Genomic DNA, 16255 nt, shown 5'->3' on the forward strand with positions numbered 1-16255 from the left:
GCAATTGAATAAAGTTCCAGTTCAGTAGAGTGGCCTAAATCATTTCAGTTTTCAATCTGCACCCCACTCGATTGCAACTACATACAATGAACTAGAATTCGTCAAAAGGACGTGCGCCGCCCGGGAATCGAACCCGGGTCGCAAGAATGGGAATCTTGCATGATACCACTACACCAGCGGCGCTCCCTGATATGATTCTCTCTCACTCTATTCTTCTTGCTGTCCACAGATCAAAGAAAATAAACACTGACGACCACTCACTTTTCTCCCGTGGTAGTCAGTTTAATTCTATATGGAACTCGAAATGCTCCTTAAATGAATTTGTTGCAGACCATATATCTACGTAAACTTTACTCCAGCTAATACCTTTCCTCAAAACATGGCACTGATGTGTCAAACACTCCTAAATATATTTGTCACTCCCATCTTCATTTAAAGACATACCCGTATGCATGCACATTTTCCACATACAAAATAACACAAACGGCAATTGAATAAAGTTCCAGTTCAGTAGAGTGGCCTAAATCATTTCAGTTTTCAATCTGCACCCCACTCGATTGCGACTACATAAAGTGAACTAGAATTCGTCAAAAGGACGTGCGCCGCCCGGGAATCGAACCCGGGTCGCAAAAATTGGAAATCTTGCATGATACCACTACACCAGCGGCGCTCCCTGATATCATTCTTTCTCTCTATCCTTCTTGCTGTCCACAGATCAAAGAAAATAAACACTGTCGACCACTCACTTTTCTCCCGTGGTAGTCAGTTTAATTCTATATCCAACTCGAAATACTCCTTAGATGAATTTGTTGCAGACCATATATCTACGTAAACATTACTTTAGCTAACACCTTTCCTCAAAACATGGCACTGATGTGTCAAACACTCCTAAATATATTTGTTACTCCCATCTTCATTTAAAGACATGTCCGTATGCATGCACATTTTCCACATGCAACATGAAACAAACGTCAATTGAACTAGTTTCAGTTCAGTAGAGTGGCCTAAATCATTTCAGTTTTCAATCTGCACCCCACTCGATTGCAACTACATACAATGAACTAGAATTCGTCAAAAGGACGTGCGCCGCCCGGGAATCGAACCTGGGTCGCAAGAATGGGAATCTTGCATGATACCACTACACCAGCGGCGCTCCCTGATATCATTCTTTCTCTCTATCCTTCTTGCTGTCCACAGATCAAAGAAAATAAACACTGTCGACCACTCACTTTTCTCCCGTGGTAGTCAGTTTAATTCTATATGCAACTCGAAATGCTCCTTAAATGAATTTGTTGCAGACCATATATCTACGTAAACATTACTTCAGCTAACACCTTTCCTCAAAACATGGCACTGATGTGTCAAACACTCCTAAATATATTTGTCACTCCAATCTTCATTTAAAGACATGTCCGTGTGCATGCACATTTTCAACATACAAAATAACACAAACGGCAATTGAATAAAGTTCCAGTTCAGTAGAGTGGCCTAAATCATTTCAGTTTTCAATCTGCACCCCACTCGATTGCAACTACATACAATGAACTAGAAATCGTCAAAAGGACGTGCGCCGCAAGGGAATCGAACCCGGGTCGCAAGAATGGGAATCATGCATGATACCACTACACCAGCGGCGCTCCCTGATATGATTCTCTCTCACTCTATTCTTCTTGCTGTCCACAGATCAAAGAAAATAAACACTGTCGACCACTCACTTTTCTCCCGTGGTAGTCAGTTTAATTCTATATGCAACTCGAAATGCTCCTTAAATGAATTTGTTGCAGACCATATATCTACGTAAACTTTACTTCAGCTAACACCTTTCCTCAAAACATGGCACTGATGTGTCAAACACTCCTAAATATATTTGTTACTCCCATCTTCATTTAAAGACATACCCGTATGCATGCACATTTTCCACATACAAAATAACACAAACGGCAATTGAATAAAGTTCCAGTTCAGTAGAGTGGCCTAAATCATTTCAGTTTTCAATCTGCACCCCACTCGATTGCGACTACATAAAGTGAACTAGAATTCGTCAAAAGGACGTGCGCCGCCCGGGAATCGAACCCGGGTCGCAAAAATTGGAAATCTTGCATGATACCACTACACCAGCGGCGCTCCCTGATATCATTCTTTCTCTCTATCCTTCTTGCTGTCCACAGATCAAAGAAAATAAACACTGTCGACCACTCACTTTTCTCCCGTGGTAGTCAGTTTAATTCTATATCCAACTCGAAATACTCCTTAGATGAATTTGTTGCAGACCATATATCTACGTAAACATTACTTTAGCTAACACCTTTCCTCAAAACATGGCACTGATGTGTCAAACACTCCTAAATATATTTGTTACTCCCATCTTCATTTAAAGACATGTCCGTATGCATGCACATTTTCCACATGCAACATGAAACAAACGTCAATTGAACTAGTTTCAGTTCAGTAGAGTGGCCTAAATCATTTCAGTTTTCAATCTGCACCCCACTCGATTGCAACTACATACAATGAACTAGAATTCGTCATAAGGACGTGCGCCGCCAGGGAATCGAACCCGGGTCGCAAGAATGGGAATCTTGCATGATACCACTACACCAGCGGCGCTCCCTGATTTCATTCTCTCTCACTCAATTCTTCTTGCTGTCCACAGATCAAAGAAAATAAACACTATCGACCGCTCACTTTTCTCCCGTGGTAGTCAGTTTAATTCTTTATGCAACTCGAAATGCTCCTTAAATGAATTTGTTGCAGACCATATATCTACGTAAACATTACTTCAGCTAACACCTTTCCTCAAAACATGGCACTGATGTGTCAAACACTCCTAAATATATTTGTCACTCCCATCTTCATTTAAAGACATGTCCGTATGCATGCACATTTTCCACATACAAAATAACACAAACGGCAATTGAATAAAGTTCCAGTTCAGTAGAGTGGCCTAAATCATTTCATTTTTCAATCAGCAACCCACTCGATTGCAACTACATACAATGAACTAGAATTCGTCAAAAGGACGTGCGCCGCAAGGGAATCGAACCCGGGTCGCAAGAATGGGAATCTTGCATGATACCACTACACCAGCGGCGCTCCCTGATAACATTCTCTCTTACTCTGTTCTTCATGCTGTCCACAGATCAAAGAAAATAAACACTATCGACCACTCACTTTTCTCCCGTGGTAGTCAGTTTAATTCTATATCCAACTCGAAATACTCCTTAGATGAATTTGTTGCAGACCATATATCTACGTAAACATTACTTTAGCTAACACCTTTCCTCAAAACATGGCACTGATGTGTCAAACACTCCTAAATATATTTGTTATTCCCATCTTCATTTAAAGACATGTCCGTATGCATGCACATTTTCCACATGCAACATGAAACAAACGTCAATTGAACTAGTTTCAGTTCAGTAGAGTGGCCTAAATCATTTCAGTTTTCAATCTGCACCCCACTCGATTGCAACTACATACAATGAACTAGAATTCGTCATAAGGACGTGCGCCGCCCGGGAATCGAACCCGGGTCGCAAGAATGGGAATCTTGCATGATACCACTACACCAGCGGCGCTCCCTGATTTCATTCTCTCTCACTCAATTCTTCTTGCTGTCCACAGATCAAAGAAAATAAACACTATCGACCACTCACTTTTCTCCCGTGGTAGTCAGTTTAATTCTTTATGCAACTCGAAATGCTCCTTAAATGAATTTGTTGCAGACCATATATCTACGTAAACATTACTTCAGCTAACACCTTTCCTCAAAACATGGCACTGATGTGTCAAACACTCCTAAATATATTTGTTACTCCCATCTTCATTTAAAGACATATCCGTATGATACGCATGCACATTTTCCACATACAAAATAACACAAACGGCAATTGAATAAAGTTCCAGTTCAGTAGAGTGGCCTAAATCATTTCAGTTTTCAATCTGCACCCCACTCGATTGCAACTACATACAATGAACTAGAATTCGTCAAAAGGACGTGCGCCGCCCGGGAATCGAACCCGGGTCGCAAGAATGGGAATCTTGCATGATACCACTACACCAGCGGCGCTCCCTGATAACATTCTCTCTTACTCTGTTCTTCTTGCTGTCCACAGATCAAAGAAAATAAACACTGTCGACCACTCACTTTTCTCCCGTGGTAGTCAGTTTAATTCTATATGCAACTCGAAATGCTCCTTAAATGAATTTGTTGCAGACCATATATCTACGTAACCTTTACTCCGGCTAACACCTTTCCTAAAAACATGGCACTGATGTGTCAAACACTCCTAAATATATTTGTCACTCCCATCTTCATTTAAAGACATGTCCGTATGCATGCACGTTTTCCAAATGCAAAATAACACAAACGGCAATTGAATAAAGTTCCAGTTCAGTAGAGTGGCCTAAATCATTTCAGTTTTCAATCTGCACCCCACTCGATTGCAACTACATACAATGAACTAGAATTCGTCAAAAGGACGTGCGCCGCCCGGGAATCGAACCCGGGTCGCAAGAATGGGAATCTTGCATGATACCACTACACCAGCGGCGCTCCCTGATATCATTCTCTCTCACTCTATTCTTCTTGCTGTCCACAGATCAAAGAAAATAAACACTGTCGACCACTCACTTTTCTCCCGTAATAATTTTTTTCCTAAATATAACAGGCTAGGTCTCTAATTGCAATGGCAGCCATCTACCCGACAAGTTCGTCATATCCTCAGAATATATAGCCGATCTGGGTCACAGTAAGTCCAATGTCCAATGTTTTAGTGTTGTTATATTATCGGGTTAAGATTAGTAAATCTGCACATGCCGCGGTAGACTAACATCTAGTCTCTGAAGTGAACATATCGTACAGAAAAAAACAGTTGTTCAGTTATCTCAATAAAAATATAATAAAAGGGAGCCCAGTGACTCTCGTCATTTCCTGATACGGCAGTAATCTAGACTTGCCAAACATTATAGACTTGCAAGGGCTGTATTTGATATATATTTGTATCAGGGTCTGTAAGACAGAATAATGCCGCGGCTACTCTGTCTAGGCTAATGATGGACACGGTCCCCATGAACAGTTAGATATGTCATGTTGGCACCGCGGTTCTCAGGTACACTGAGACAGGGCCCGGGGAGGACACACATGTTTGCTCCGATTAGGAACCTTGGTCTGACGTGACCCTACGTGTGCTCTTCACTTTCAATAAGGCTGAAACCGCAACGACCTGAGTCATCTCTTGCCGGATTTGCTGACTCGCCGTTATATTACAGAAATAATCTTCACAGCGGCGTTAAAGGGGCACTTATCTCTGGCTTCTTCCCGGCTGTCTGACTCGGCCCGCTATCTGCCGTGAGGTGATTTAATGGCTCACGCAACTGAGCGTGACATGAGACAGGGCTACCGTCTGTAAAGGCAGCTTAAATGAAGCAATATATGTACGCATTTCTGAACACTGGTAACCCGTGATCTGTGAAGATTTCAAAATTACAAAGGGCGCATTTTAATTAATTTCTTTAGCCTAAACAAACAGTCAAAAAGAACGGTGAAAGCTTATCGTATGTCGTTATTTAGAAATATCCCTGATGGTTATAGTTGGGGTTTTTTAAATGTATCCCCGCAGTTAAAATATTTTCGTATTTCGGATTGCGTGGATAAAACGATGACTGAGATTGATTTGGATTAACCAATTGTCCATTTCCCAGTACACGTTTTCGGTTAGGGATGAAGCCATCACTCGAGGTGGATGTTGGTGCGGGGTCCAATATTTCCATATTGATTCCACGAGCGCCCTTGAAACCTGGCGTCATAGTCATGTAGTCATGTAGTCATGAAGTCATCTGAAGAATCTGATCTTCTCGGGGTCAGGGCCTTCTCCCATCACTGCGAACCAGGCATCTTGAACTTGGCCAAATGACTGGCTACATCTTAGCATTCAGCATACAGTGAACTGCATATAACTGGTCCCACAAACTGGGACACTCACAGAACCTGCCATCCACGCACCACGTGTCAGCCTCCTGGAGTATGTTCAGCATATCATCAGCGGCAAACACAAGGAGCTTGTCATCGTCACCATCATTCACACACACAATCGCTGAATATTTGCCATCATGTGATACGGTGACTTGCCAACATCTAGTTTTATACTTTTCAATGTGATGGGATTACAATAAAAGAAGTGTATACATTGACACATTTTAGTCAGTCTTATGGTAATTGCATTGACCTCTAAAAGAAAATACCAGTCATATGTATTAACATCACTGCTCAGATGACGAACTGGCTTGTTGGAACAACAGATTAGAACGTAAATTGCATTGGTCTTAAAAAAGGTTAAATGATGTGATTGGTTCGATCTTATTTTGTTGTTGTTGTTGTTGTTGTTGTTGTTTATACGGTAATACGCATATACTCAGTCTAATGTTAACTGCATTGATCTCTAAAAGAAAATATTGTTTATACAGTCATATGTATTAACATCTCTGCTCAGCTTAAGAACTGTTGGAACAGAAATGAGTAGTTGATTCTTCTACTCAGTTTTTTCAGTTACTAACATTTTATACAGGAAGCTGCACCAGTACAAGCCTGACCTGATTGGGTAACAGATATTTAAAAATAATAAGTCAAACAATAGTGGTTCAGTCCATTTACATAAATAGGGATGCAACTGAGTTCCTATGGTGCCTACATTATTTTCTGTCGGCAAATTGGGATGCAGAATCGGATCGGCACACTGGGAACCCGTTAGACTGCCGGTCATTGCATATAAACTGCCGGTCAAAAGTGAGTAAAAATGATGGTGCTAAAATGAATAACAAGAGATCTTATTCCATGGTGATGTATTTGATACGGGTATCATAGTTTTGTTTTGCCTTGCAGTTTTTTGGCGATTATTTTCAGCTTTTCGCGTATATACTTTCTTTTGTCCGGCAAATTCGTTCCATCTGTATCATCATTACTCAATAATTAATAATTGTTTAATAATCCGTCTATTTATTTAATAATGCTCTCGACAAAGGCACAACAGAAATGTAGACCAGGCACATGTTCCCTAGTTTGGCAATAAACTTTGCGTTACTATTTTTCACAGTGCGCGAGACATACACTAAAGTACATGGCAAGAGAACCCCTCCCCAGCAGTGCAACTAGAATTGTTTAGTAGTGCGTTGGTCTCTGATGGCGTACGTTTCTGTAGAACATGTGGCGACAGCTTAATTAATACAATAAGTTGTAGGGGATCGTTTTATGAAACTTCACGCGGGACGCATATAACCACATCTACACCGACGGATGCTGCTGCAAGGAATTTATCTTGCCGATATGTTTCAACCTGCCATTGTAAACGAATTAAATCAAATTGAAAAGTGACAGAAAATATCTGTTGAGCTGAGGTTAACTTTTGCTGTGTCACGTGACTTTCATTGACTCGTAAGCACCGTGCAGCTTTTTTCTTCGTGGCGGGGTGTAAAGGATTTATTCTTCCCACTCAGAAATGTAAGCCCCTCCCAGGCTCGATACATAGTATTTTATCAAGATCACGTGAATCAGTGAGATCTCAATATTCTGACATGGGGGTAAGATAAAATTATTATTAACCTACATACATATATATGTTTTTCACGAAACCATGTCCCTATTGAGTTTTTACACATCCCTAGCAAACATGGCAAACGTTTTACAAATAGTTTACAAATATTGTCATTTACCAAAACCACAACTGAAACACGTCCCATACTTGTGCACATATATTCTACAAGAGATGACTGAAAAGTTCTGAACCTAACTATGAAGGACCGCGTTGTAGGACGTGGTTGCAACACAATGGCTATGGATGCTCTCCACGGTCAACACACTTCGGTCAACAACGCTGGAGTACCTGGATCACACTGGTGTAGTAGGCCCCCTTCCGGTGCTGTAGAAAGTCTTCCATTTTTTAAATACATACAGAGGATGTTCAATGAGTTCAAAGCCACGTTTATACATTGCAGCCATTGGTACAAACAGACTTGTTTACAGATGCATGGTCCTGATGGTACAACACACCCCTAGTAAGTGTTCTACGATGTTTAGTCTTGATATTCTAAGCAGATTAGTATAATACTGTCCAGTCATTGTCTGACCTTTCCAGAGGTAGTCCAGAAAACCAAAGCCATCACCTTGCCAGCCGATGGAACAGATTTTGCCTCCTTCTTCTGAGGGGACGTTAGAAGTCTCAACTGCCTCGACAGTTGTTTAGTCTCTGGCTGATGGCGGTGAACCCAAGACTCAACTATTGTTACACATTCGCTCAACAAAATCTGCATCGAGTCAAAACGTCGTAAAACAAATTTCACGGGAGATGATGGCCCAAGAGCGTTTCTGATCAGTCAGAAGCCTTGTAAGCCACACTGCTGAAACCTTAGTCATGCCAAGTTCATCTCTCAGGATGCCCTCATCTCTCATGAGAGATGCCTGCTGTATCAGCTGTGTGGCGTGTGTTGTCGATCATCCATAATCATAATCATGTCTTGTATCAACATTGTCTTTGGTGGTGGCAGTTGAAGGTCCTCCTGATCTTGGATCATCTACGAGGCTCTCTCGTGGCAGTAAGGAGCATCCTCCCCTATAGCTGACATGATGGGAGATACTTGATGACAACGCGGTAGCCAATGTTGTCCTTTTTCATTTCCACAGAATATCTTGTGAAATACCCTGCCTAGTTATGTACAGCCAAGTCCATTTAATCCGATTTGGTTGGTTACATATGAATATGTCGAATTAACGAGTATGTATTTGGTTCAAATGCAGCCTGTAATTATGGAACGCAATACGCAATATTAACAATACATGCAAACTGGTATGGGTGTACTGTATTGGGTGGGGTGGGGTGGGGTCGAGGGTGTGGGTTCTGGGGCTGTGGGTGTGGGTGTGGGTGTGTACGGCCATAATCAAGACAACATGAAAATTCCAGATACTGTGTTGAAAACTGCAAGACATTATATTGAAAGTTCAGGATAAAGTATTCATTAACAATCTTATAATTTCAAGTTTCAAGAAATAAATACAAATGATTAGGCCCTCATGGGCTTCCGTTCCCTGATGTGTTTACCATGATGTTCCATTCCTATTGAGACAGATTGGTAGTTTTCCCTCAAGAAACAAAGCTATCCAAACGTTGTACTTGATAGAAGAGAAGTCAAATGCAATCTGCTGAACTCCCTACAGCGCTGATTAGTAACAACAATGGGTAGAGTGTATCGAGTATTCGCCGCTCGTTAACAACCGTCAAATATTTCGCTAATGTCACCTTATGGGGCCCATCAGCGTTCAGATCTTATGAAACTTTCATGGATGTTTTAATCAACACCAAATTAATCTAAACATCGACACGGGCTCTCAAAATCTGTATTGTAAATGTTTCCACTGATGTGGCTTGTAGTAAAGTGGCTCCGCAGGAGGTCGTCCACGTGACCATCTCGCACAAATCTCGCGAGATCCTAGTCCGAGCGTGTGAACAGATGCGCAGGAGCGTGCGCCGCTGATGTCATCGTCTGTCTAAGATGTGATGATTGTCTACTGTAACCCTGCTTCCCACATGGCTTGTTATTTCAAAATAGCTCATTTTCTGTTTTCGTAATTGCATTTTGAAGAATTTGAAAAGCGAAATGCATGATTTAAGCAGTATAACATTTTCATTTGTAATTTACATACGTCAATGACTTTCCGTCTTAATGTGGTGCACGATAGAACCAACGCGGTCGCTGTTATTCCTGCTGAATATCCATATATCTGCTGGATGTTATTGCTTGAAGTGTTGGAGAGGTCGCCTTCTGCCTTAGCAATTTCAGCTGACCCGTCCCTCTTTGGGACATGTGTGTGTGAGTAGGGTACACATATCTATTGTGAATTTGAGTATTGATACAATTCATATACGTTCGAGTAGCTGTCCATCTCTCAGAAATAGAGTTCATTTGGCCTTCGCTATTGCATCTCCTGGCTTAAGGAGATCTACGACAGATATCGTATCTAACTGCAATTCTTGTTTTAACTGAGACGGGTTGGGGCGTGGTCTTGACATTCCAGTAACAAGTGAGCAATGGATTCAGGCTGATTGCATGATGGATGTTGATAATGATGGGCTGTATAGGTAGTTATCATAAATCCATTTCTTGAACGGCGTGGATGAAAGGTTTCTGTAAAAACACACAGGTTACTATACAAATTTACTGAATGATTTCTTCGTTTTTCGAGATATGTTTTTATCAAGATGTTTACAGAAACTGTGTTCACAAATGGAATACTGTTGTGGCGTATCAGTATATGTCGATGACTATCTTGGGTTACTATTTCCCTGTCAACTGTCTTACAAAAGTGGGGGTACGGGTGGCCCTGTCGTCTAAGGCGCCGCGATTCGCTATGCACAGTTGCGTCCCTTGGGCACGCAAGAAACTTATGATTGTGGGTTCGAATCCCGGTTCGCCCCGATTATGTTTCTAGGTTTGTCAGCACCATACCCGCACTCATGGTTAACGTCTGAGACCTGCATCACTTCGGGCTTCCTCCCACATTAAGCTGACACGCCGCGATATAGCTGGAATGCTGTCACAAGCGCGTTAAACCCGACTCACTCACCAAGTGATATATCGTGGGTCCTTTTACCGTAGGAGACTAAACTCAACCGCTAATAGTCCTGCTATTACAACTACCACTGCTACTGTCATTTAAATTATGACTATTATCGCCACCATCATAATCATAAGTATTGAGGTGGTATTTTGGGTAGCACAGAACAGGTGAGGTGAGGTGAGGTGAGGTGAGGTGAGGTGAGGTGAGGTGAGGTGATATGGGGTTTAACGTCGCGTCCAAGATTATTGCACTTATATAGCGACGTGCATGTACGCATGTGTGTGTTTGTGTGGCTGCTTGTACTAGTCCGGACTGATGCCGATTTATACTGTTAGCCAACTGAGATACCATGCCGCAGTTTAACATGAATACCCCACTCAGACACAGTATACTGACTCCGAGCCGACCAGTCCTTGGTTTAGCCCCTTAATGCCGAGCGCCAGACAGGGTAACAACAAGTACCATCTTTTAACGTCTTTTGGTATGACGCGGCCAGGGATCGAACCCCGGACCTTCCGCTCTCAGGGCGGACGCTCTACCATTAGACCACGGAGGCGGTCTCAGAACAATAGAGAAATAATATTGATCCAATATTTTAACAACCAAATAATCAGCGTCATTGTCAATCAATCGCTGCAGTAAGTAAAACTGTAGATACAGATTGTAAGGCTGAAGGGAGTCGATAAACCTGCAGCTTGGCTTCAGAATATCCTCATTGAATTTTATGAAGGAACAGTTTGGATAATATCAATCGGCAAAAAAATCCACAATCAGCATTAGAATAAACTTAAATAGATATTTATTCTGCAATAAACGATTTCATAGACTTTATGTTAGTCAATGGAGTCGACAGAGACAGATGTTGCTGAAACAGTCTTGAACGATCTTATATCAGCGCCAGTCCGAGGATGGTGTGCCGTGTGGTCATGTCAGACAGACAGCGTTTGACCACAAGTCGCCACAATAGGAGAACGTCCATCAATCAGATCCGAGTTTTACACGGACAAAACGCGGTACTCGAGTCTACGTGGGCCACGTGCACCTCAGATGGCCATGCTTTGACAGTGATATTGACAAATTAGTTTGGCGGGTGACATGTCACTGGCTCTGATATTTGCCGTAGGTTCAGTGCCATATCGGAGAGGCGGCAGATTGGGGTCTCACTGACAGGTTGGAGGAGAAGGTCGGCTTGTCAGTTACTACACAATGCCGTGGCATTTCTTTTCTTTTTTTACCATAAAATACCCATCTAGTTTCTTTGTTGGTTAATTGGAAAAGTAGTACTCTCATATTAACTTGTCGGATTTGGAGAAAAAAATCCTGTGAAATATGTACGAATGCCTCAGTGTCTGCTGTGCGTAAGGAGTGTTGATGTTTAAGAGTATTCCGATGCGTACGTGTTTGTCGGTGTAACTCTAAATGTTTGTGAATGTTTAAATGTGTGTGGATGTGTAAGTGCGTCATACTTATCACACTTATCAATCTGTATTAAGGAGTGGCATCCTACAGTTACATCATTGCTTGACAGAATAGCACCATATATACATTGGTAATTTGATATACATTGTTCACATACACGACTGTCTTAGTTGCATTGATTTATATACAAACGTTGCAAGATTTTTCTCAGTTTCTGAATTTTGGAAGACATTAGTAAGTACAAGTTATGTAATGTTGGATATAAGTAGTATTTTGGGGTATATACACACTCCTGAGATTGCCATAAGCATAACACACAAGTACAAGATGGTATCCATCCTCATTGTATCTTAGTTTGCGTACATGACATATTCTATCTGATTTTACTTCTTTAACATATCCACCAGTTTCAGTTTGGAGCCGGTGAGAAGAACATCTAAGCTGAACTAATGCAGTAGTTTTCTATCTTAGTGTGTCTATAATGTATCTATTTTTCTATCTGAGTGTGTCTATAATGTATCTAGTTTCTATCTGAGTGTGTCTATAATGTATCTAGTTTTCTATCTGAGTGTGTCTATAATGTATCTAGTTTCTATCTGAGTGTGTCTATAATGTATCTAGTTTCTATCTGAGTGTGTCTATAATGTATCTAGTTTCTATCTGAGTGTGTCTATAATGTATCTAGTTTCTATCTGAGTGTGTCTATAATGTATCTAGTTTTCTATCTGAGTGTGTCTATAATGTATCTAGTTTCTATCTGAGTGTGTCTATAATGTATCTAGTTTTCTATCTGAGTGTGTCTATAATGTATCTAGTTTCTATCTGTGTGTGTCTATAATGTATCTAGTTTCTATCTGAGTGTGTCTATAATGTATCTAGTTTCTGAGTGTGTCTATAATGTATCTAGTTTCTATCTGAGTGTGTCTATAATGTATCTAGTTTCTATCTGAGTGTGTCTATAATGTATCTAGTTTTCTATCTGAGTGTGTCTATAATGTATCTAGTTTCTATCTGAGTGTGTCTATAATGTATCTAGTTTCTATCTGAGTGTGTCTATAATGTATCTAGTTTCTATCTGAGTGTGTCTATAATGTATCTAGTTTCTATCTGTGTGTGTCTATAATGTATCTAGTTTCTATCTGAGTGTGTCTATAATGTATCTAGTTTCTGAGTGTGTCTATCATGTATCTAGTTTCTATCTGAGTGTGTCTATAATGTATCTAGTTTTCTATCTGAGTGTGTCTATAATGTATCTAGTTTCTATCTGAGTGTGTCTATAATGTATCTAGTTTTCTATCTGAGTGTGTCTATAATGTATCTAGTTTCTATCTGAGTGTGTCTATAATGTATCTAGTTTCTATCTGTGTGTGTCTATAATGTATCTAGTTTCTATCTGAGTGTGTCTATAATGTATCTAGTTTCTGAGTGTGTCTATCATGTATCTAGTTTCTATCTGAGTGTGTCTATAATGTATCTAGTTTCTATCTGAGTGTGTCTATAATGTATCTAGTTTTCTATCTGAGTGTGTCTTTAATGTATCTAGTTTCTATCTGAGTGTGTCTATAATGTATCTAGTTTCTATCTGAGTGTGTCTATAATGTATCTAGTTTCTATCTGAGTGTGTCTTTAATGTATCTAGTTTCTATCTGAGTGTGTATAGACTGAAATCATCCTATAAACAAGATTGGCATGGGTCATTTTTTCAAGTTCTCAGTTGGTACCCTTAGCCTCCTTCTAAATGTCCATTGGCCTCGAATTTTATGTTAAAGAAATTTCCATGTGTCGTTCAACGTGTGCGAACTCGCAACTGTGTGCAGTGGTTTTATGTTTATGACGTAAAGTCTATGTTTGTTGTTATTTTGATGTGTGCCTATCTAAAAATGGTGCAAAAATATCAACGAAAACGGATAATAAAAAATGCATCTGTAATAAGTCTATATTCATCGGTTAGTCAGACCCAAACGATATATAGTTTGCCAATAAGAAAATGCTTACATAATATATATTTCAGACACATGGAAATAATATTATTATCTGTAATTTATCTGTTCAAATATATACATTATCCATCCGGTTGTCTAATGAATTTAAAACACTCTAACACTGAACTATATGAAAGTACATTTTTATTAAAAAAAAATTTAAAAAATTAAAAGCGAACACGCAACCACAGATAGAATATCTCAATTTCCGTCTTTTTCCATGTAAATGATCATTCCACTTGGCCAAAATATCGGCTATCACTTTTCATTGGGTCTGTCAAACAACTATTAAAATTCCATGTGAAAAACGTGACAGGAGACAGATAACATTGAACGAGTCCCGGGTTTTAATTAAAACACATCAAGTGTTGGACTCTACAAGTTGAAGATGCTGCGATATAATATAAATGTCATTTTACCCAATAGTTGTCAATAGGCCGCCATTTGATCTCACTACTTGGGGCCCCTCCTGAAATTTACCCCGGTTTTCGGATTACTTGACAAAAATGGCAGATTGCTCCTTATAGCTCGGAGATCATGTATTGTGAGTGACAGTACATTTTCATACTATTGTTGCCTTGAGTAATTTCTGTGACAATTCTGCATCTTTTGTTTAGAAAACATTTGACCTCGCGAACAGTCGATCAATGAAGAGACCGCTTTATTGGCTCAGACAACCAATATCGCTGAAGGCGTCTCGGCCGAGTCTTGAAATTCTTTGACAAAATATTACAGTTTCTGGAGCGCTCTTTTTAGAGGCAATCTCATTCGGTGAGTTAAGAAGGTCCAGCCACGTCGCCCCTAGCTTTCACGTGACGTCAAAAAACTCGTATCGACGTTGGATAACATTTTCAAAATGGCGTCGTGTCTTGAATTGGTTCTTCAATAACTGCCCGTATGTCCCTATACATAACAACTCCCCAAGGCCAAGGATGCTCAGACTTTTAAAATTATCAGTAAATATTTGACATTGGGTACAAGGGCACCCCACTGCGAGGCGTGTAATGGGGACTTGGGGTCGATAACGTTTGCAACGAGATTTCGCGAGATCAAGGTGCCATCTTCTTGTTCTTTGACAACCAGATTTGGGCCCCCTGATTACATGCTGTGGACAGAGCTTTCGGATAATCACCGAGAGTCGGAGGTGAATGTTATACATTTTTATTGTGTATAAAAATATCATGTTTGATCACAAAAAGTTCTGTAACATTTCCACATTCTTTTAAAAAATCCAAAGAAATATATCGACGTTTGCTACTTAGATAACAGTTAAATAAAGTAAAAAAGTATCGTTTTCTTAAATAAGTGGTATTTGTACTTGATAGCGAATTTAAAACTACATTATCCCTATAAGATAGATTTGGTGGTGAAAAATAAAACGGAAAAGAGCAAGAAAGATTACTTTTTGATGATAAAAGTTAAACCTAAGTTGAATTATTTGAGTTTTTCTGGAAGTGTATGATTTACCAAGAACACAAAATACATGGTACATTATCGAAAGGATAGTGTTTTATCATTATCATTATTATCAATATAGTTATGAGCATGTCAGTATCCAGTGAAACAAATGATACACTTTATATGTACCACATCAGCTTTTTTATCCCAGTTAATTGACACTTTGATCCTTATCACAACAATGTCAAGTGTATACATATCTTATCCTCCTTGATCGATTTGGCCCTTAATATTCATTATCGTCAGGAGAGTGCACATGCATTTAATATGCATAGTGCTAAATAGAAGACCCCGTTATGCATATATACATTTCTATAAAACCATGTTTCGAAAGATTGTATTAAAAGCGTGATCTATTTTTTATGTTGAATATTGCAGCTATGGAAATATTTACTAAGTCCAGCTTTAAAATTAGACGTGTACACCTTCTTGTAATATAATGCGTTGACTGCGTCTCCTGTTGTTGACGCGCTGTCCAATTTCCACCAGTCCCCTGTGAATGAAATAAACATGAAATGAACAAAGTCATCAATTTCACACACGTCGCTCTTAATCATCCCTCCGAATCCGTAAAATCTCGAGCCACGCGCACACCCTCTGTTTTCACGAGCACCGGCAATGCTTCAAATATTAGGATATGTACAACGGTCCGCGCGCGACTAGCGCACGTGCCGTGAGCACGCGAGCTGAAATGAACAAGCTATTCGTCAGCAGTTGTATATTGCAACGCATGGCATCAATAAACATGATCATCTGCCGGGGATCAAACAATTTAACAGATGCAAAAACG

The 16255-nt window shown here is 40.1% G+C and overlaps 9 non-coding genes across 9 annotated transcripts; all 9 read right to left on the bottom strand.

Moving 5' to 3' along the window:
- Positions 1–112: 112 nt before the first annotated feature.
- Trnag-ccc (transfer RNA glycine (anticodon CCC)) lies at positions 113–183 on the bottom strand. The gene has a single exon. It is a non-coding gene; the product is annotated as a tRNA-Gly (tRNA).
- A 415-nt stretch (positions 184–598) lies between these two features.
- Trnag-ucc (transfer RNA glycine (anticodon UCC)) lies at positions 599–670 on the bottom strand. The gene has a single exon. It is a non-coding gene; the product is annotated as a tRNA-Gly (tRNA).
- Positions 671–1082: 412 nt separating this feature from the next.
- On the bottom strand, positions 1083–1153 carry Trnag-ccc (transfer RNA glycine (anticodon CCC)). Its single transcript has one exon. It is a non-coding gene; the product is annotated as a tRNA-Gly (tRNA).
- Positions 1154–2052: 899 nt separating this feature from the next.
- Positions 2053–2124, bottom strand: Trnag-ucc (transfer RNA glycine (anticodon UCC)). Its single transcript has one exon. It is a non-coding gene; the product is annotated as a tRNA-Gly (tRNA).
- Positions 2125–2536: 412 nt separating this feature from the next.
- Positions 2537–2607, bottom strand: Trnag-ccc (transfer RNA glycine (anticodon CCC)). Its single transcript has one exon. It is a non-coding gene; the product is annotated as a tRNA-Gly (tRNA).
- Positions 2608–3022: 415 nt separating this feature from the next.
- Trnag-ccc (transfer RNA glycine (anticodon CCC)) lies at positions 3023–3093 on the bottom strand. The gene has a single exon. It is a non-coding gene; the product is annotated as a tRNA-Gly (tRNA).
- A 414-nt stretch (positions 3094–3507) lies between these two features.
- On the bottom strand, positions 3508–3578 carry Trnag-ccc (transfer RNA glycine (anticodon CCC)). Its single transcript has one exon. It is a non-coding gene; the product is annotated as a tRNA-Gly (tRNA).
- Positions 3579–3998: 420 nt separating this feature from the next.
- On the bottom strand, positions 3999–4069 carry Trnag-ccc (transfer RNA glycine (anticodon CCC)). The gene has a single exon. It is a non-coding gene; the product is annotated as a tRNA-Gly (tRNA).
- Positions 4070–4484: 415 nt separating this feature from the next.
- On the bottom strand, positions 4485–4555 carry Trnag-ccc (transfer RNA glycine (anticodon CCC)). The gene has a single exon. It is a non-coding gene; the product is annotated as a tRNA-Gly (tRNA).
- Between the last annotated feature and the right edge of the window lie 11700 nt (positions 4556–16255).

This window comes from Haliotis cracherodii, unplaced genomic scaffold, assembly GCF_022045235.1.
Source record: "Haliotis cracherodii isolate W230 unplaced genomic scaffold, xgHalCrac1.p SCAF_4, whole genome shotgun sequence".
Taxonomy (NCBI): Eukaryota; Metazoa; Mollusca; class Gastropoda; order Lepetellida; family Haliotidae; genus Haliotis; species Haliotis cracherodii.